We start from the raw sequence: 21,973 nt of genomic DNA on the forward strand, positions 1-21,973 counted from the left end.
GAAAATGAAGAACCAGAACATTATCGTACAGTATTATGGGAGTTGTGGGTGACTTTAAAATCCCACGTAAAAATTTAAAGTATACTTACTGATAAAGAAAAATGATTATCTTTAGATTGATATCTTCAAGTCATTGAGCTTTCCTTTTCCTCCCATTCTTTTACCTTTGTGCTGGGCTTTGTGAGTCTAGCTCCTGCTTCTCTATGCTCAAGTGTTAAGTGTTTGAAGCTATGCTTCTTCTGCAATATATTCCAGCTATAAGTTCTGCATAAGCTGAAAGCAGGATCAGTACGCAAATCATTGTCCCTTCTTCTTTAAATTTTATTTCTCTAAAGTGTGATCTGTACTGTTAAGGACCATGAGGATCAGCCTTGTTTCCCGTTCCTTGATTCTCTCTTTTTACCCATCCCATCAGTGAGGAGAGGAGACACTGCTAGGTAATGTCCTCCTCAGTTTCAGCCTTGTACCACCGAAGTCAAGGGTTCAGATCCTTATCTGAGCCAGCTGCCAAAAACAAAGAAAAATAAAAAATTCAGCCCTGCATTTCTTCACATGGATCTAAAATAGATTAAAAATAATTGTTCCAATTCCCTCCTTTGGTGTATTCCATAATTCCCTTTTAGCCACCAAGATATTCATTTCTGCCCTTTTATGGTAGGCATTGTGCTTTGTGAGTCATGCTCCAGGAACTTTTTGCTTGCTTTGCAGTAAAATTTACAAAAAATGTGTGAGAATTTAGAAATGTATTAGTGCTCCCCAATTCACAGTAGCTTCCATTTTACATTTGAAAATGTCATTGTTAATATGTAATATTTATGGATGCCAAAGTATGTATCAAAAATATAAAATCATGTGGTAAAATGATAAATACTGAGTAAATGACTGAGGTTTTGATATAATGATAAACACTGAAGTGGAAGAGAAATAAAGTCAGTCAATAGTACCTGGGCCCTCAATGGATCAGAAATGCTTTCTTTTTTTAAAGGTGAACAAATATATTATAATGTTAAGATTTGAAAAGCTGAGAGGCTGATGGTGTGAGTTGCTATATTAGTTTCTATTCTTGCCTGTGTGAGTCAACTATTTCACAATTTTTTAAAAATGTCATTGTTAAAACTTGTTCCAAAGGGCTGGCTGGTTAATTCAGTTGATTGGAGAGCAGCCTTGTATCATCAAGGTCAAAGGTTCAGATCCCCATACTGGCCAGCCACCAAAAAAAAAAAAAAAATTATTCCATTCTGCTGGTCATTTGAACTTTTTTCACCTATACTCTTGAAATCTTACAGAAAACAGCAGTGAGAGAATTTTAGAAGGGGAAGGGACCTATATATAGCGCAGAGTTGAGAGACACAGGTTATAGTTAACAGAGCAGGGGAAAAAAGTACATATATTAAGAAAGTTACAACTTTGAGCACTGGAGTTCAGCTTCTAGAACTGCGAGAAATAAATGTCTGTTCTTTAAAAAAAAGAAGAAAGAAAGTTACAAAGAGGAACTAAAGTGAATTACCTAAAATTACAATAGAGGAACTAAAAATAATGAGACATTCATCTTGGGAGTGAGGAGGCTGTGAGTGAAGTAATCTCATGTCAGAATTAGAAGGAAGTCCACAGATAAAGTCTGTTCACTTGATAAATAAAGAAGTGTTGATATGACTACTATTTAGAGATAGGGAAGTAACCACACAAGAGTTAAAAGACTGTAGCTGTTAAGAAGTTAGACTTGGTCCTGGAGTGTGAGTGGAAGGCTGAAAGGTGGGGTGGGAGCAGGACGCAGCAGCAAAGCATTCTTACCTTTTTTCAATAAGCTCTTCAGCATCACTGACTTTTTTGTAAATGTGTGCAAGTACTGCTTTGGTTTAAAAAATTATTTTTTAAAGATAATGTAATGCTAAAATCATCAGACCCAAGAAAATGTCCCTGTCTTCAATAATAGACCAAGTCACTATTCACCTCTTAAGCTATGTTGCATGTCTGCTAATAAATTGTTTACATCTTCATCTTTTCATCGGTATCCTGGAATTATTCTTTTCTTTCTGTTTCATTTCTTTTATTTTTTTGCCCTCTGCAAACAGTTTAGAAATGATTTCTTTATACAAAACTTTGAAGACCATTCATTTATGGAAAGCTTGTTTCTGAGAGATCGTTAAATGAAATAAGGAAGTGTCTTACAGTACAACTGGATTTAAAACATGCCTATGACAAATACATAGAGACAAAAAGTAGAGTCAGGTTTAGCTCAATTCAGATCCCTGAAGTGACCAGCTCCCCCCCAGCCCCCCAAAAAGGAAAAAACGTAGTCAGGTCTGAGGAAGGGAGAATGGAGAACAACTACTAATGGGTTACTGTTGTTGTTTTGGGGGGGCTGATGAAAAAGTTTTAGAACAAAGAATAATGATGGTTACACATCTGTGTGAATATACTAGAATAAATTGTACACTTTATAGGAGTGAATTTTATGGTATGTGAAATATCTTAATATGAAAAACATGCTTATGAAAGTATTTCAGTTTAATATAAACTAAAATGATAGCCATTATGTTATACTTGGAGAAATTTTTTCTATATTCTGTTTCCCTAAAGTTTTGGTAATGTAATATTACTTTCATAATGTAAGAAATATTTTAAAGTACCATCATGAGTCTTAATGTGAGATACCATCTTCCTGTGTCTAATTGTTCATCTTAATTCCATAACGCTTTTTATTTCTCATGCTCTCTAGAGTGTGTAATTCTTCACATTTTAATATGTTTTCTTTGTAGTTTTGGGCTTGGTGTTATTCTCATTCTTGTTTGACTTTTTTTTTTCATTTCATCATCTTTTTTTTTTTTTTTTTTGGCAGCTGGACAGTATGGGGATCCAAGCCCGTGACCTTGGTCTTACCAAGGTCACTCTCCCAAGTGAGCTAATTGGCCAGCCCTCATTTCTTCATCTTGATGCTGTCAAATCTTTACTTACCGTTTTCTCTTCTGCTGCTTTCTTCACTTACTACAACACTTTGCTTTGCAGCTTTCCTTGAGAGCTCTCCCCAAAACGCTTATAAATGCCTTAACCCAATGGGACTTGGAGAAAGGGGAGCTGGACTTTCCTCCCTTGAATCATACTTCGGTCTAATGGAAGCTGTTAGGGAATCCGGAGGAGGAGGAAAAGAAGGACAAAGAGAGTAAGAGGGGAAGAAACTGGTATTTACTGAGCCCTCTATGTGCCTTGCTCCACACGGGCATTTTATCAATTCTCCCTCAAGCCCTGGAGACAGTATTACTCTCTTCTTTTCAATGCAGACTGTGTGACTCAAGTAGGTTAAGTAACTTGCTCAAGGTCACACAGCTGGTAAATAGCAGCAATAACTTTCAGACTCAGTTTTGTCTAACTTGAAAACCAGTACTGTCTCCTCTTCACCTTCAGTTTTAGTCTTTTTTTTTTTTTTTTTTTTTAAAGTGAGCTAATTGGCCAGCCCTCATTTCTTCATCTTGATGCTGTCAAATCTTTACTTACCGTTTTCTCTTCTGCTGCTTTCTTCACTTACTACAACACTTTGCTTTGCAGCTTTCCTTGAGAGCTCTCCCCAAAACGCTTATAAATGCCTTAACCCAATGGGACTTGGAGAAAGGGGAGGCCTTGGTGTTATCAGCACCGCACTCTACCAAGTGAGCCACGGGCCGGCCCAACCTTCATTTTTAGTGAAACATTTTGCCATATGTCTCATTCTATTGAGACATACTGCCAAGAGGGTCTCCACAAAAGTTATATCAACTTATATATGACATGTAGATTTTCAGATTTATTGGACATTTTTATATTTGCCATTAGTAAATTTTCCTATGGGTATTAGCTATTTATATAATTTCTTCTCTGAATTTCCTGCTCATTCCCTTTTTTTAATTTTCCTACTGTTTTATATGTTGTTCAGTTATGGCTAATGATTATTTTCTGTTATATATTCTTTATTTTCTGTGTTATAATTATAATTATAATTTCCTAGCTTGCCATTTGCCTCTCAACTTTGTTTATAGTAGTTTGTTTATAGTACTTTTTAATCTTTCTTTATAGTTTTGGGTATGATGTTACTCTTAGAAAGGTTTTCACCACACTGAAGTTATAAAAACATTTCTGGAGTTTCATTCCTAGTAATTTTATTCTTATTCTATTAATTTTATAATCTTCTTTTTTATTTAAAAATGTTCTAGTCCTTGATCTATCTGGAATTTAGCTTGGTATATGACATAAGAGGGAATTAACATTATTTTTTGTCCTAATCAATAGCCAGTTGTCATAAACTAATTCAGTTTATTTCATATACTAATTTGGCATGCTACTGCTTGCACACAAGAGTCTATCTCTAAATTTTCTGATCTGTTTTATTGATTTATTGCCTATTTCTAAATTAGTACCATGCTGTCAATTTTTATGTCTAGTAGAACAAATCTCATCTTCTTGCAATATCTTTTAAATAAGTAATAAACAAAAGAAATCCTACAAATAAATAAATAAAACTTGCATCCATTGATACTGAATGGCTTGCTCAAATTCATGTATCATTTAGAGATAGAATTCAGAGAATAATCCCAGTTTCTTGAGTTTTGTTATTTATTCATTTTACTTAACAGATTTTTATTGGGCACTTCTTATATGCCAGAGGCTGTTGAAGCATCTGAGAATCCAGTAGGGAAGGACACACAAAAATCTATATTATCATGGAGATAACACATATTCAGCATTATTATTCATTTTCAAATAAATGTATCTTTCATATACCTCTGCTAAATTTCCCAATTTTTGAGAAATCAATTTTAGTTATTGAGCATAATTAGAAGAGTTGGAATGTTAGACATTGTATTTCACAGCTTCCTTTTCTTGCATATACATTGTTTAAACTCTGCAGTTTTATTTCTTTATTTTTAATGCAAAATAGTCTCTCCTCTATAGCAAAGTTTGGTTTCTAAAAACCCCTTTGTAGGAAAATTCATTGTTAAGGATCTTAAGAATTTTTGAGAAGAATTAGTTTAGGGAAACTGAGGTCACAATTAAACTAGAAAAAAATGTATATTTTCCTTGAACATTTTAAAAATAAGACATTATATCTGGCACATATCACATATCTAAAATTAGTAACTAACTTCCATTCACCATTTCTTTCTTTGAGGCAACTTTCTAGAACTACTCCATTATGAAGTTTCAGCAAGGCATGTGATTATTTTATTCTATAACATAATATTCATGATTAGCCTTTCTTTCCTGTCAGTTCTGATTGCTACATTTTTTAATTTTATGACTTGCAGTAGTTGACTTACATTATCTACTACCAAAATGATCCCAAAGAAACAGAATAGCTTGACAGAAGTTAAATATAATAATATGTTTGGGCTCTGAAGTTGTACAGATCTGCTTCAGATCTAGCTCTGCCACAGAAGGTGTGACCTTAGGCAAGCAAGGTAACCTCTAAGTTAGGTTTCTCTGTCCATACGATTAGTGAGACTAATAGTACCAGCTTCACAGGATTGTCGAGAAAATTAAACAAGCTAGAACATGTAAAATTGCTCAGTGCTTGGCACATAATACATGTTAAATAAATGTTAGTCAATATTATTATTGAGATGTTTGTTAAGATCATTTCACTACAAAGAATAGTGGTTCATTTGGGTTACGGAAATAGGGGTATTATGAGGATATTCATGGAAATAAGGACTTTAAGAACTTCCTGGGGCTCACGAAAAGCTGTCTAGCCAGGCCTCTTGGACACTGGAAATCACTCAAGAACTAGAAACATCCAGTTGCTGAGTTGAGTCATCTTGCTGCTTTTGGCTGGTTCACAGATCCCATCATCACAGTGACTCAGCGTTCCCTCCATCTGTGCTGCTACCATTCCTATTTCTACTAAGTTCTCAACTCTCTTATGATACCTTTTGATTTCAGCTTACCTATGGCTTCTGCTTGTTCATAACTGCTTACTTATCCTTTCTGATAACTCAAAACTTCATCTTATGGGCCGGCCCGGTGGCGCACTGCTACAGTGCGCCTCTTGGGAGCGCGGTGGCGCTCCCTTCATCTTATTTACAATTTGTCAATTCCATGTCACGTTTCTAGGAGATAGTATCAGCTTGACTGATAGTATCTCTATTTGAACAGAGGTCCTGTGCTAAACCACCTTGAAGGCCATAAATCTTCTGGTCAGCTGAGGTGGGAGAACTGGGGGTTTTGGGGTTAGGGAAGGGAAGGAGGGAATGGGGTAGAGAACACCCACCTTCTCAGTAGGCTGAGGTCTTTCGCAGTTTCCCCCAAAAGGGGGCTGTGTGGTGACTGGCTTGTCCGTAAGATACACCTTGGATAAATTATATTTTGTCTATTCAACAACCTGAAAAGGAATCTCATTTTTCCTCCCTCCATTCATATAGTTATATTATTAATTTGGTTGGTTTTAAAGGGCAGTAATCTAACCTGAACCAACTTAGACAAAAAGAGATGTATTGGCTCAGAGGATCTAGGAAAGGCTTAAAAAGTAAATGCCCAAATCCAGTCTTTCTTCCCATATAACTTCATTTCTTATTTCAACATTACACCCTATTTCCTTTCTGATACCCATAAACTGTGACTGGAACCTTGAGTAATCGAATGCTATCTCAGGGACCTGTTTCTGGCTTACATAACACTTGGCCTGTATGTGATGGTTTGTTTTTAGATCCTACAGCTTACTTTGAACTCTTTTTACTTCCTCAGGTTCTTCATGTTTTACTTTCTTTAATCTCAGGATTCACGTTGCTTCCTATTCCTGTATTCTTCTGTCTTCGATAGCTTAGGCACCTCCATGGTGCTTCTCATGGTCATTGGGCTTTGCCTCCATTGATTTCCCAAGTCTTTCTTGCTTCTTTCTTGCCTCTTTCTCATTGAGCTCATGAAGTTTTCTCCATTATCTCAAGACAAAAGTATCTCTGTTGGAGTAAGTAATCTTAATTTTTTTTTTCTCAAGAAAAGTTAATTTTGGCAATCATTGGTCCACTTTTTCTTATTCACTTATTTTTATCTCCACCATTTCCACCAATTCATCTTCTTGTCTTTATCCAGTCTCTTCTATTGTCCCCTTTATCTCCTCTTTCTCTTATAGAATCAATTAATTCCCCTGTATTCAAAAGGGCAAATGTTACCAGATACTGCCTGTATTCATTTTCTAGGGGTGCTGTAACAAAGTACCACTGACCAGGTGGCTTAAACAACAGAAATTTATTTTCTCACAATTCTGGAGGCTACAATCCAAGATCAACTTTTTGGCTGGGTTGGTTTTTTCTGAGGCCACTCTTCGGCATTTAGATAGACATCTCCTCCCTGTCTCCTCACATGGTCTTTCCTCGGTGTGTGTTTGTGTCTTATAAATTGCACTTCTCACAAGGACACCAGTCATATTAGGCACACCCTAATGACCTCATTTTAACTTAATTATCTCTTTAAAGACCCTGTCTTAGTCCATTTGTGCTGCTATAACAGAATACCACAGACTGGGTAATTTATAAAGAACAGAAATTTATTTCTCATAGTTCTGGAGGCTGGAAAGTTCAAGGTCAAGGTGCCAGAAGTTTCATCATCTGGTAAGGCTTTGGTCTCAGCTTCCAAGAGTGCTTCCTTGAAAGCTGTATCCTCCAGAGGAAAAAAACACTGTGTCCTCACATGGCAGGAAGTGGAAGGGCAGAAAGGGATAAACTCATCTGTCAAGCCCTTTTGTAAGGGCGCCTAATCCCATGACAGGTAGAGGAGCCTTCATGGCCCAATCACCTCTTAAAAGCCCCACTTTTTAATACCACCACATTGGCAACTCCTGAATTTTGGATGGGACACATTCAAACCATAGCAGACCCTACCTATCCCCAAACTCACAAAAAACAGGCATATTCTGACATACCAGGGGTTGGAACTTCAACATCTGAATTTGAAGGGGGGTCATAGTTCAGTCCATGACATGCCTAACCTTTAAAACCCAGGTCAGATTTTTTTCTTCTATTCCAGGAAGTTTCCTGATCCAAAAATCCCAGCGATTTGGTTCTTCTAGAACTTCTGTAGAAGTTATTATTCTTAGTATTCATTGGTAATTGACCGTGTACTCTCTTGTAACATCTCCTGTTTTGCTACATTAAATTATTATGTATGATATATGTATTGTTAATTTTTTGTGTTCTGTTTTGTTTCCCAAATAAGATGAGGTTAAGAAGAACCACAGCTCCCACTCTCTGAATCTTCACAATATCTGATATAGCACTTTGCACGTAATACGGTCTCAATACATAAGTTTGACAATTTAGTTAATATTCTCCCACTTTAGTTTCTCTTAAGTTCAAACCATCTGAAAGCTTGCCACCAATTAATTGTTTTCAGTCAATAGTTTCTCCAGCATTCCCAAATGGTCTCTCATGGCTTGAGGCCCCTCTCCTCAGGCCACATGTCCATCACTAACCATGCTCACAAAGCAGCACAAAACTGCCTTACCTGTCTTCTCAAATTCATATGTTAAAACCCTAACCCTAATGTGATGGTATCAGAGGTGGGTCCTCTGAGAGGTGAATAAAATTAATGCTCCTATAAAAGAAGCCTGTTAGCCCTTTTCACCCCTTCTACCATGTGAGGACACAGAAGGGGCCATCTCTGAGGAATGGAACCCCACCAAAAATCAAATCTGCTGGTGCCTTGATTTTGGACTTCCCAGCTTCCAGAACTGTGAGAAATAAATTTCTATTGCTTATAAATTACTCAGTCTAGGCTGGCCAATTAGCTCAGTTGGTTAGAATGTGGTACTGATAACACCAATGTCCAGGGTTTGATCTCTGTACCAGCCAGCTGCCAAGGGGAGGGAAAAAAAAAATCATAATTACCCAGTGTAAGGTATTTTGTTATAGCAGCCCAATCAGACTAAGACAATGACCAAGGTCCCTACTTTCTTGCTAACTCTCAGCAATAGACTGTTTTTAGCTCCTAGAAGTCACCCTCAGCTTCTTGCCAAGTGGCTCCTCCTCTTGAGGGCTGTTTTATTTCTTCTGTGGCAACAGGAAAGTCTCTCTGAGGCATATCGCCTTCTTCTAAGAGTTTGCCTGATTAGGATTATATTTCTTTTGATTATCTCCAGCTGGTCAACTGATTCATAACCCAATCACAGGAGTGATACCCCACTGGTGCCACCCAACACTCAAGGTTGGCAAGGGGGATTATACAGAAATCTTGAGGCCCTCTTGGTATTCTGCTGCAACAGGAAGTTACCACTGTTACCCCCATCTTACAGATGTGAACAATTGAGGCACAGTCACACAGTTTGTAAGTGGCAGAGCTGGATTAGAATGCCACATATTTTGATTCCAGCATGATGGAGTTTGGATGTGTTGTCCCCTCCAAAACTCATGTGGAAATTTGATCTCCAGTCAAATTTCAGGCAGTGTTGGAAACTGATTGAGTCATGGGGGCAGATCCCTCATGAATGGATAAATGCACTCCCTGGGGGAGGGGGAATTAATGAGTGACTTCTCGCTCTATTAGTTCCCGCGAGAGTTCATTGCTTAAAAAGACCCTGGCACATTCTCTCTCTCTCTTGCTTCCTCTCACCATGTGATTTGCTTGTACCTGCTGGCTGCCTGCCACTTTCTGCCATGAGTAGAAGCAGTCTGAGGCCCATGCCAGATGCAGCTGTCCCAGAATCGTAAGCCAAATAAACCTCTTTTCCTTATAAATTACCCAGTCTCAGGTATTTCTGTTATAGCAACACAAAACGGACTAAAACACAGCACCAATGCTCTGATCCAATGTGCTAAACCTCCTTTATTATCTCAGTTTCTGCCTACAACATTGTCATATCCCTATTTCTGCCTTCAAAGTTTTATTTCTTCCATCTGTCAAAATTCAGCACAATTCTCACAGCCCTCATGAAATATTTTCTATTAACCAACCTTGATGTTGACCACAACTAGCCCTCACTTCTCTCATGTTTTCTAAGCTATCTATCAGTTGAATATTTATGACACAGTACATATCAAGAACTACTGTGCTGTGTTTACACTAGAAATACATTGACTGCTTTATATCTCTGACAAGTGGTTGTCAAACAGCCTAAAGAATATTTTATCCCAAAACTCTAGTATGAGTAGAAATAGAAAACTGAAAGCTTCACTATTTCTACCCCCTCAAAATGATACCATAAATGATATGCCCTTAGACCAAGAGATAAACCGTATCAGAAAGAATAAAATGTATTTTGGGGATCAAGCCAACAGATGTAGTATCACTTTGATCACAAACTCCAAATCAGGCTAAATGTATCCAGGCCAGCGTCCAGGAGGAGTCTTGCTTTCTAATGCAGAGGTCTCAAACTTGAATACATCAGATCACCAAGGGCTTGTTAAAATAGAGATCACTGAGCCCCATCCCCAGAGTTCCTGTTCAGTAGATCTGGGGTAGAGCCTGAGAATCTGCATTCCTAACAAGTTCCCAGGTGATGCTGATGCTACTAGACCTGGACCACATGAAGAACCGTTTGTTGTTCTGGAGGGAAGAACCAATGGACAGAAAGTAAGAGCCTGAGAATCTGCATTCCTAACAAGTTCCCAGGTGATGCTGATTTGGACCTGGACCACATGAAGAACCGTTTGTTGTTCTGGAGGGAAGAACCAATGGACAGAAAGTATAGGATAGCTAGTTTTAGCTCAAGATCTGAAGGAATCTGTTTTTAAACCATTATTATTCTCCAACAATGGAACATGCTCTTTCATGAAGAGAGCTTTCCATAACTGGAAATAAGCAGACATTGAATAATAGTTCTTTGGGGGATATTGTAAAAATGATTGCTGCAATAAACAATAATGTCCTGGTTTCACAAAGCTAGGATTGATCTGGGAGGATTGGCAGGGTAGAGGGACATGGGTTCTGCTGGGACACAAACATTATAAGGAGAAGCACAGGTGCTGATTTCCAACCTGGAAGGGAGGTTTAAATATCACCAACAATAAATGGGAAATTAAAGCCGTAACTAGGAAGCAAAGATTAGACTGGGGCCAGAGATAACAAGATATCCATCATTCTAGAAAGGATTATGTGGTTCATAATTGAAGGATGGTGGAAATGAAAAATCAAAGTAGAAGGAGGGAAAACGAGTCATTTCGAAATTACCATCCACAAATGCTGGGCATCCTATACAGTATCCTTATTGTACAAGTCTGGTGAAATGTTTCTAGATTGGGAGCATGCGTGGAGGATTCCTTGGGTGGTAAAGAGTGATTCCTAAAGGAGATGAATCAAGCAGAACAAATAATTTTACTAGAATTGCTTCTCAAACATGCCTGATCATCCAAGTCACCAAATGGAAGCTTTTAACAACTATAGATGTCTTAATCCCAGTGAGTTTAGGGTTAGCAATGGAGGGTCACAAGTAATAGGGGGAGGACAGGCATCTTTAATTTTCAGGCACTTTCCAGTTTCGAATTCATTGGCCCTGATGATCTCTACCAACATTAATGTTTGGTAGTTGTCCCTTACCTGTTTAACAATAGGGGACTTGGGCCTTTGAGGTATTTCATTTAAGTAATTCCATCCAGTCCTCTTGCTGAAAACATATTCATCATTAGGGGTAGGCCACTGAATGAAACAGAGCACTTCTACTTTTATGTTATTTCTGCATTGAGCTACAATGTGATAGTTTAATTTTATTTTCATTAAAAAATGTAAGGGCTGACCGGTTAGCTCAGTTGGGTAGAGCATGGTGCTGATGACACCAAGGTCGAGGGTTCAAGTCCCCATTCTTAGGCAATTATGTTTTAGCCAATGTCTAAGATGGTGGCAGGAGGGTGGGAGGAACACCCAAAATGGCTGCGGAGAGTTTCAGGTCCCTAGAATAGCACGTTTTCTGAGAATCACAAAAAAAACCCTCCCCCTTCTTCCTCACCACCACATCCCCTTCCCACATGCACAAATTTCTCCACCTATAGAAAAATCCCAACCCAGCTTAAACCCCACTTGCTTCCCTCCCCTTCCTTCTTAGCCAATAGGAACAGTCCAACTCAGCCTAACTGGTTATAAAAGGCCCACCCCGACTCTCCCTGCTGCTGCTCCCACTCTTGAGAAGGCTGCCCGCTTGTTCATTTTGCCTGCCTAATACACTTTGGTTGAGTCACTGTCTCCTGGTGTGTTTCTTTTGTGCTTGGGCCAGGTTTTTTTCCTTTCACCCATACCAACCAGCCACAAACAGACACACACAAAAAAGGTAAAATGATTTATGCTTTTAAAACAAATGGTTTGAAAACTATTAGACAGTTTTAAAAGGAGGTGCAGGCTTTGAAGACAGACAGGCCAGGATTTGAATCCTAGCACTACCACTTAACTCACAGTAACCTTGAGTAAGTTGTGTAATTTTTCTGAGTATCGCTTATCCTTATCAGTATATGATGGAAAACAATGCCAAGCTTGGAGGTGGTTATGAACTCCTCTAGATCATTGCTGTATTCCCAGACTCTGGTACTTAGCAGTTGCTCACAAGACATTTGCTGAATGAGCTGATACCTTATAGGTGAACTGTCTAGCATAGCACCTGATTAATAAAAGGGAGCTGTTATTGTTACTGCCAGCATTTTTTCTTTCTTTCTTTCTTTTTCTTTTTTTCTTTCTTTCTTTCTTTTTTTTTTTTTTTTTTTGCATTATGCTCAAATACTACTTGTCCTTGTACTTCAAATTTCAGAAAAAGATAAATTGTGAAGGATGTTGGGATTTGTGTAGGGGATAGTTGAGAAGTGGTCGGAGAGGATTTTTTTTTGACCTGTAAATTCTAATTTTTGCAAGGAAAATATATTCATGTATTATTTGTTCAGTTAGAAAAAAGTATAAAAAATTTAAAAGTAAGCTAAAAACCTCCCTTATATCACCCATGAATGCTCTGCTAGCCAGCTTAGGGGTTCATCTTTGACTTTTCATTTATAATTCTGACACACACACACACAGCCACCTGCACCTACTTATACCCATAACAGAAACTCAACTTTCCATCTAATTAACATATTTTCCTTTCTATTAAATCAGCTGCCCTGAATTGCACAACCCATTTTTGCTGGAGATATATGTATATCTTCTTATTCAGCAGCTGCCCCACCCTCCGTCATCTAAACCCCTTATCTTATCATGTTCAGAACCATTCTGATTAATTTATTTAAGCCTTTTATGTTATCTCGTTCTGAAAGACTCTGTTTACCACCTCTCTTTTTCTCAGTGGTACACACACAGAGTGTGGTATTGTATGCAGCCTGGGCATAGAGTGGCCTCTTAACTCTTTGCTGCCTCAAAGCTCCCCTTTTGACAGCTATCAGTCCAAAAGTCTCTGCCTGGTTGGCAGGACCCTCTGTGAATGGGCCTCACTTGACCTAGCACTCTCCTGCATCCAGATGTAGATTCTTCAGCTCCTCTAGTGCTTGACAAACTCCTTGAGAGTGGAGTCTGGGTCTTCAACTGTTTATGTCTCTTTTGCCCCACAGTGCCCCTTGGTCATACTGGAAATGCTTCCGTTGGATGAATAAAAATGGAGTTTTGATCTAATGTTTTTAAAAAAATTTATTCTGATTGGCTGGTTAGCTCAATTAGTTACACCGTGGTGTTGTTAACACCAAGGTCAAGTGTTTGGAACCCCATGCCAGCCAGCTGCAAATTAACTAATTAATTAATTAATTTTCCTTTAAGTTTTAAGAATTGATTCAGCCTCCACTTTTTGTCTACAATAAATACAAGTTGTGGCCAAGAAGCAATTTCTCATTTTTGTAACAAATAATTTCCAATCGTCTACTATGTTTCAAGGTTATCTCTAACCTCTGATCAAGTTTTTAAAATGTTAAGCTTTTAACTTCTTTTGGCCATGTACTTAAACCTGAACTGAATTCTACCTGGGATGCCCTTTGTTTTTTCCCCTCTATTAATTCGGCTCAAGACATCTTTAACTTCTCCAATGGCTGTTGCAGAATATGTTGATTATTAATTCAGCTCAAGACATCTTTAACTTCTCTAATGGCTGTTGCAGAATATGTTGATTACTTTAAATGACAACTAAATTATTGATTGGGATATCTTGTTGGAGAAATTTCACCATCTTACCAAGGTTTTTTGTTTGTTTTGGGTTGGGAGGGGTGGGGGGAAGGTACTGCTTAGGAAGGACTATTGGTATTAGAATTAGACCTGGATTTGAATCCTGGATTTTCCATTTAGTGGTTATGTGGCTATGAACTACTTATTTCACTTTTCTTAGCCTCATTTTATCATCTATAAAATTAAGATAAAAAAGAATAGGGCTGGCCTGTTAGCTCAGTTGTTTAGACCTCAGGCTTGTCATACCTATACCAGCCAGCCACCAAAAAAATAAATAAAATAAGATAAAAAAGAAAACCTGCCCACATATGACTATTGTAAGGATTAAATAAGAAAATTATGTTAAGGAGAGTCCAGAACTATGAGACATTCTCCCTGCTTTTACTATATGTACATACATCTGTGTGTGTTTGCATGTGTGTGTGCATTTGTACTTCTTTCACTACCTCTATATATTTATTTATGCAAATCATGGTGAAATGAGTTACAAGTTAATGGCAGTATCCATCCTTTTTTTGTTGTTTTTTTATGTAATTCACTCAACCAACAAGTTTTTGTTAAATATTCTCAGTACTCCGTACTCTGAGGAACTCAGAAATACTGTACAGGGCCGGCCCGTGGCTCACTCGGGAGAGTGCAGTGATGATAACACCAAGACCATGGGTTCGGATCCCTATATATGGATGGCTAGTTCACTCATGGCTGAGCGTGGTGCTGACAACACCAAGTCAAGGGTTAAGATCCCCTTACCGGTCATCTTTAAAAAAAAAAAAAAATACTGTACAAAAAGCAGTTCTTACAAGAAGTTTCTATGAGGCTATTGATGTATATGTAACAAAGAAGGACTGTACATAATTAGAATATTAAGATACAAAACTGGACTACAGATCAGTTGTACTCAGCCTGCCTCAGCCAGGACACACCCGAGGAACGGTGATTCACAGAAACACACTTCCCAGTTAAGTTTGGTTTCTGGTGTGTCAACAAATACTCCATCCTTTATTATTCTCACTCAACAGGATGGAAAGAGAGTAAGTGTAGTGTTACAATAGAGATAGCTCTGAATTCAATCTTTTTTTTTTTTAATTTTGTTTTTTTTTTTAGATTATTAGCAAATTCTAGCACTTTCAGTACTATCAATATAAATGATTTGGCTGAGGTTGAGAAACAGAGTCAGAAAAGGGCCATAGTTTATTTTAGTTTAAAATGCCTGCAGGGCCAGGCTGATAAATGAGTGGGGTAAGCTGGATGTGAGAAGCCATGGGAAGCCGTTGGGAAGACCTCAGTGCACAGGAGCACAGGAGCATATGTGCACACCTGGGCACACACACACAAACACACACACCTTTTAAACATACCTGTGCTCAGCTAATCTTAGGACCAGTGTTGTCAGCTCCTCTAGTATCTCAAAAAAGTCAGAGACATGGAATTTTATGTGAAATCTCTGAATTTTAACAACTGTTCTATTGAAACTTTTCATTTCTGTTATGTATTTAATTTCCAAGACCTTCTTTATGTTTTTGGTAAGTCCCATCTATTTATTTATTTGTTTTTACATAGAATCCTGTTCTTGTTTCTTGGTTATAGTAGCTTCTTTTTGTAAAGTTTTGACTTTTATTTTATGTTTATTTCCTTAACATTACTTTTTTCTCTTTTTTATTTTCTATCTTTCAGGTCCAAGGCTTTCCTCAGATATCTTGTAGTCTTTGTATTTGAAAATATTTAAGAGTGAGACACTAAAACATTGGCTGGAAGCTCGGAGGATATGAGAGCTGGTCTGGTCTGATGTGAGCTTCACTGCAGGAACATCAGGGTGGGCTGTATAAAGGGGGCACTTTCAATGTCAGTATCTTTCCAACATCAGGTCTTTCATCATTGACTAATCATATTTTCCAGAGAAAGCTCCATATCCTGCCTGGAGGGTGAACGTCTAACTTTCAGTGTCCTGGGTCCACAGCAGATAAAGAAAAATGTGGCATGGGGTGTCACAGAAGCTAATGTGCATCAATTCATTTAACCCCCTATATTTAGTACATTTCCCTCACCCTCAACTGCACTGTCTTCTTCCAGCTGGGGAGGAGTCTAGGGATCCAACTCCTTCTAAAGCAAACTTTCTAACATCCTCCTCATTTAGTTCGTACCCCTTTTATCTCCACTTCCACAGGGACCTGCTGCCATTAGTTTCCAAATCTTTAGATATGGTGTAAGTCAGATTAATTTTTAGTTTTCCCTACTGCCTGACTTGATTCAGTTTCTCTTATCTGCTCATTCTATCACAATGTATTCATTTGTTAAGCCTTAAAATATTCCTTCACTGATAGTTTTCTTGGGGTTTCCAGAAGGTGAGAAGATAGAATTGCATGTTAAATCTCCTATCTTTACACAGAGCTTGCTTTTCATTTTCTATTTATGTGAAGTGTGTTGATGGCTTCATAATTGAATCTAGCTTATAATTTGTTTGTGATAGATCTAAAACTGGTTAATGAAAGATGGCTCCAATTAGAATAGGCTTAAAGCAATGCCTTCCTCCTTAAAAATACAGAAAAGAAAAAGTAATTTGGCACTAACCCAATGAAAGGGCATACATGATTATAAGTCAAGATTAATATGCCTTGGTATATTCTTTCCATGCATTTGTATGCCCTTGCTAAAATGCAGATCGCATAACAACCTTAATAAGAAAATTCCTAAGCCTGTGCGTGAAAGGGCATACATGATTATAAGTCAAGATTAATATGCCTTGGTATATTCTTTCCATGCATTTCTATGCCCTTGCTAAAATGCAGATCGCATAACAACCTTAATAAGAAAATTCCTAAGCCTGTGCAAACTTGTGGGAGGGGTGTGGTCATGCATAATTTCACACTGAAGTCTGCCAAGGCAGTGAATACTATGGAATTCACAACTTTAGTTTTCAGTCCACATAGTAGCTCACAGCTGGAAACATATGTGCTCATGAATCTTTGTCAAGTTAATCGCCTTTCCCTGTTGTACCAAAAATTTACTATGGGCTTCTTAACAATCTGTCACTAATCTGTTTACTAATCATATGGTAAATCACACTTGAGGTAAGTTACTATTGTTCTCCAAGTAAATGTTGCTCTGTCCATGACATTTTTTCCAGAGTTCTGCTTCCTTGCAGACTTTTGGGGATGGCTGCCTTCCATACCCAGAACCACCTTAGACAACACATGCTGTAACACCACAAAACAAAAATAAACAGGAAAGTACATACAGTGAGTTGTTCCATCTCCCTCTGAAATGGCTCCTTACTCTGCCTGAAACTGATCTACCCTTCCCACGTTAAGAAAATCTTCCCTTGATTCTGCCACCTCTTCAAAGTAGCCTTTGATCTCCCGGTGGTCTTTTCTAGTTCCATTTCTTTAATCCCATGGCAGCATTTGCTAAGATGACTCAGACCCTCTTTACTGAAAGATAACTTACAAAGCAACTCAAACATAGCCTCAGTAGGAAAGCTGAATTTCCCACCTCATACCCAAGCCTTCACTCCTTTAACCATATCCTAATTAGTAATAATAAAAGCATACTTTGAACAATTATTTAGATATTGTGCTAAGAACTTTACATTATTAACTGTTTTTATCATCACAATAACCCTGTGGAATGCAATCTATTGTCATACCATTTTATATATAAGAAAACTGAGTCCAGAGGATTTATGTAAAATATGCTCAAGGAAAAACACTGGTTAGTTGCAGTCCATGTATGTGAAGGGTACCACCATCCATCTAGTTACCCAAGCCAGAAACCTAGGAATCAGCATTAATTTCTTTCTTTCACCTTCTCTCCACATTCTTACCATCTTAGGCCAGGCTACCAACATTTCTCGCCTGGACCTCTGTCATCTAGTTACCCAAGCCAGAAACCTAGGAATCAACATTAATTTCTTTCTTTCGCCTTCTCTCCACATTCTTACCATCTTAGGCCAGGCTACCAACATTTCTCGCCTGGACCTCTGTATCAACCCTCCAGCAATTTCCATTAATGTTTCTTACAGGCTATTCTCCACAGAGCTGATGTGCGAATTTGATAAATCCACAATCATAATGAGACATTTCTGACAAGCCTCTTTTGAAAACTGACTTCGTGCAGACAAGAATAGTCATATGGATAAGGAAGAATTTACCTCATTGTGTGGATACCGCAATTAACAAACTAAATTGGATGAATATACCTGGAATACTACACACACAAAAAAATAGAGAATATGCAACAACACTTGGAATATTTACAAAAATTGGCTATGTCCTATGCCACAAAGTGAGTCTCAACAAATACCAAATAATCATCATATAGACCATATTCTTTGATCACAATATCGTAAAATTACAAATCAGTTAAAAAAAGATAGTTAACACCCCATGCTGTTTTTCCCCTACTTGTCCCCTTATAAACAGGAATTATAATTCTCAGGCTCCCCTGGGCTCTGGCATCCAGGTAGCCTCTGCCAACGGGATATACCGATAGCACTGACCATAAATTGGGGAGGCAGAGGGCAAAAGGTAGGATGTTTCCCACTTCCTGTGGATTGCCACTCTTGGCTCCCAGCTTCTGTTGGGAAGTCCCCACTTTGGCTCTAACTCATTCCAGATGGCCCAGCTTGAAGCTCAGGTAAGACCACCTCCTTCCATTGTCCCTCCAGACTTGAGTGGTAAAGTCTTCCTGCTGATGCTACTCTCTGGGTTGCCTCAGTGTGCCCAGGTGACTTCTGAGCTTCTTCATTACCATGAAATTAAATCTCTGTATTAAATTCCCCTCCAGTTGAAAACACACACATATATCTCAACTGATGTAACCTCTCATGCATTTACAAATTACATCTAAAATTTCAAGGGTCAGTATTTAGAAATAAGTAACGCAAACTGCATATCAACATTTTGGATGCAGGTAGAGTATTCCTTACAGGGAAATTCTTATCCCAAAAAGTGAGTTCTGATTTTGAGCCTCTTCCTAGTTTTGCTGACTTGCCTGTGCTATATTCACCAGTCCAATTTTTTTTTCCTTTCTTTCACCAATTCTGTATAATTTCTTGATTTTTGAAGCATCTGTAGCTCTGTTAAAAGCCTCCACTTGGGCCGGCCCGGTGGCACACTGGATAAGTGCGCCGCTTGGGAAGCGCGGTGGCGCTCCCGCCTGAGGGTTCGGATCCCACATACAGACCGGTTCCCGCTCACTGGCTGAGCAAGGTGCGGGAGCAACACCGAGGGTTGCAGTCCCGTTGCCGGTCCCCGGTCCGGTACGGGGGCAACACTGAGGGTTGTGATCCGTTGCCGGACACGGAAAAAGAAAAAAAGACAAAAAAAAAAAAAAAAAAAAAGCCTCCGCTTGTACTACCCTGTTATCCTTGAAAATAACACTTTCATCTCTCATGCCTGCCTCATTATCTTTGTGCTGGTAGATATCTTCTCAAGCATTTATCTCTTGTCTTGACCTCCATGTTTACAATTTTGTACTGGAGATCTCCACTTAAATTTCCAGAATACTAAATTTAACATGGCTGAAACTAAATTCATCATTTCTCCCCACTCTCTAGAATCTGTTGTTACTAATGCTCTGCCTGACCCCATCACTTTCCCAAACACTCACCCTTGAAAACTCAGACACCCTCAGGGCAGTGAATGCATCTCTTTTCTAGTAATAGCTTTTGTTCCAAGCACAGAGACTGGCACTTAATAGGTATGCAGTAAATATTTTTGGAATGGTTTTAAGACTCCTTCCTCTTTCTAATTCCATATACTTTTCTATTTTTATAGCTCTGTAATGCTCTCTGAAATCCATTGTCTTCTTTCTGTTTTCGTTGTGACCACTCATCTGGAGAGGCAACAGGGAAAGCTGCAACTCTGTGAGTTAAATTATAACTCATCTCATAATGGTGTTTAACAAAAGCCATATGAAGACAAAAGACTTCCTAGTCAGCAAGAAGAGGGAGACCTGACTGCAATGTTCATAATGCTGTTACCATAATTGAGAAAGAACGTGTCCATCAGACCAGGAAGTTAATAAACAGAAAACATTGCAAAGGCTACTGCCAGCAAGAGTCAAGTTTGTTCAGGATGCCTCCCGGGCCCAGGGGCTCAGCTGACTTTGGTGGAGGATGTATCCCAGTTATTGCAATTATTCTGTTGGATTTAATTTCTCAAGAATTAAGTCTAACCAACCCCAAATTTCTGGCAATCCCACAACTGTTTCTTCAATTATCTAGGCTCAAAATGTAAAAATTATCGCTGACTCTTGTTCCACTCTATTCCTCCTGTCTACTGGATTGAGCTTTTTTGATGCTTTTGTCTCTCTGTCTTTTTTTTTTTATTATTATTATTCTTTACTCCTTCCAGCTAACTGTAATTTATCAGTTGCTAATTAAAATACACCCAGATTAGTCCTTCAGTTAGATCTCTTTGCCTCTTCCTGCCCCTCCCAAGGGTCCTACCTATGGCCACCAGATTCCTCATCCTGGTGTTGCTTTCATTATCCAATGACAGAAGACTCAGGAGTGTATAACAATTCCAATTCCATCCTAGTATTTAAAGCAGGCACCACTTTCTTTAGCAAACTCTGTGCCACCTTGGCTTTCTTTAGGCCCAAGAACATTTAGGCAAGGAGGATTTACCGTGAAGCTAATGAGGCTTACACTTGAAATTCTCTCCAAGACTGTGTACCTTTTATTTATTTTTATTCTGTATTTTTATTATTTTTTTGTATTTTGTATTTTTTCTCTTAAAAAATTTCTCCACATTATAAAAGCCTCAGGCCCCAAATAACCTGGACCCATGCCTGAATTTAGGCATTTAATTACATTCTTTTTTTTTTTTTTTTTTGGCAGCTGGCCAGTATGGGGATCCGAACATTTGACCTTTAACATTGTATTATATCACTGTGCTCTAACCAACAGTTATATTCAGATGCCTTCAACTTGAACTTCCCAACAGAGGTTCCTTTTGGCTAACTCTCTTTATTTATTTTTTCTGGTTTTTTGATGTCTGGCCAATACAGGGATCCAGACCCGTGACCTTGGTGTTATACTGCTGTGCTCTAACCAACTGAACTGACTGGCTAGGCTTCCAGTAAAGATTCCTAAACTCTATATTCCCAGACTCCATCCAAGAAATTCTGACTCAGTGGCTCTGGAGTGAGATCTGAAAATAACATATTTTTTAAAAAAATCTTACTCCCAAAGTGATTTTGAAGAACAACTAGATTTGTTGGAAACCATAATCATAGGCAAGCCAGCACAGGTCAGTGGCAGCTAAAAGAGTGGCATATGGGGGCTTTAGCTAACCTCTTCCCAAACTCTGTAACATTCACTTCCAATCACTGCAAATAAAAATAATGTGCCTGGGCTGGCCCGTGGCTCACTTGGGAGAGTGTGGTGCTGACAACACCAAGTCAAGGGTTAAGATCCCCTTACCAGTCATCTTTTAAAAATAATAATAATAATAATAATAATAATAATAATAATAATAATAATGTGCCTAGTATGCAAATTTAGCTTCAAGACAAGTCCCCTAGTCACTCCTTCCCAACCAGATTGTATCCCTAAACCCCCTTAGTAAAGTAATTCTGGAGTGGCCAGCAGAAGAGTTACAATCCATATTGTAGCTTTCAAGGAACTTCCAGGATAGGTATCAACATAAAACCAGGAGAGGATACTTTTTGGACCAAACAATGAGTACTCTAGACATGGAAAATTCATTCAGAAGAGGAAGCAATTACTATAGGCTTAGTTGTTGGGGGAGGTTTCAACTGAAGAGTTACTACAGTAGAATTTTATGGTGTATTTTAACAAACTTTTAAAGAAATGATAACCCAAAGTTTCAGAGATTTAAAGAACAAGGAGAAAGAGCAGTTAGGAACAAAGCCAGGGAGTTTATTTTATGAA

The 21,973-nt window shown here is 38.3% G+C and overlaps 1 long non-coding RNA gene across 1 annotated transcript in view; it reads left to right on the forward strand.

Moving 5' to 3' along the window:
• LOC103589811 overlaps window positions 1–19,147 on the forward strand; it is a 24,859-nt gene extending 5,712 nt beyond the window's left edge. Inside the window, exons 2-3 of the long non-coding RNA XR_550422.1 lie at window positions 15,751–15,889; window positions 18,095–19,147. This is a non-coding gene — a long non-coding RNA (uncharacterized LOC103589811). The remainder of the gene's footprint in view (window positions 1–15,750; window positions 15,890–18,094) is intronic.
• The last annotated feature ends 2,826 nt before the right edge of the window (window positions 19,148–21,973 follow it).

Source organism: Galeopterus variegatus, unplaced genomic scaffold, assembly GCF_000696425.1.
Source record: "Galeopterus variegatus unplaced genomic scaffold, G_variegatus-3.0.2 Scaffold731, whole genome shotgun sequence".
Lineage (NCBI taxonomy): Eukaryota > Metazoa > Chordata > Mammalia > Dermoptera > Cynocephalidae > Galeopterus > Galeopterus variegatus.